This window comes from Fukomys damarensis, unplaced genomic scaffold (assembly GCF_012274545.1).
Source record: "Fukomys damarensis isolate Sample0158 unplaced genomic scaffold, DMR_v1.0_HiC HiC_scaffold_15, whole genome shotgun sequence".
Classification (NCBI taxonomy): domain Eukaryota; kingdom Metazoa; phylum Chordata; class Mammalia; order Rodentia; family Bathyergidae; genus Fukomys; species Fukomys damarensis.
The window spans coordinates 22,475,013-22,475,248 of NW_022900927.1; the positions used below are offsets into that span (position 1 = coordinate 22,475,013).

General features: G+C 71.6%; 1 protein-coding gene across 8 annotated transcripts in view; it reads left to right on the forward strand.

Moving 5' to 3' along the window:
• The first annotated feature begins 6 nt into the window (after positions 1–6).
• Ikzf4 (IKAROS family zinc finger 4) overlaps positions 7–236 on the forward strand; it is a 32,987-nt gene continuing 32,757 nt past the window's right edge. For all 8 annotated transcript variants that reach the window (XM_019210742.2, XM_019210755.2, XM_019210762.2 and 5 more), the window contains exon 1: positions 7–203. The gene's annotated coding sequence lies outside the window, so the exon portion shown is untranslated. The remainder of the gene's footprint in view (positions 204–236) is intronic.

A 236-nucleotide genomic window follows, 5' to 3' on the forward strand; every position in this document is an offset into this window, starting at 1 on the left:
CAGGTGAAGCCGCTGATGGAGATGGAGCCGCCGCCACTGAGCGCCCGGGTCCCGGCTCCGGCCTGGCTACTGCCACCTCAGTGACCCCACTCCCCCCGCACTGGGCCACCCGGGCCAGAGTGGGGGACTCCATCGGCCTTATCCCCCTCTTCCCCAACACCGTCCTCTCCAACCCCGAAACCCCGCGCTCCGAGACGCCTCAGGTGAGGGGCGGGGCTTAGGCGAGTCGGGGCGGG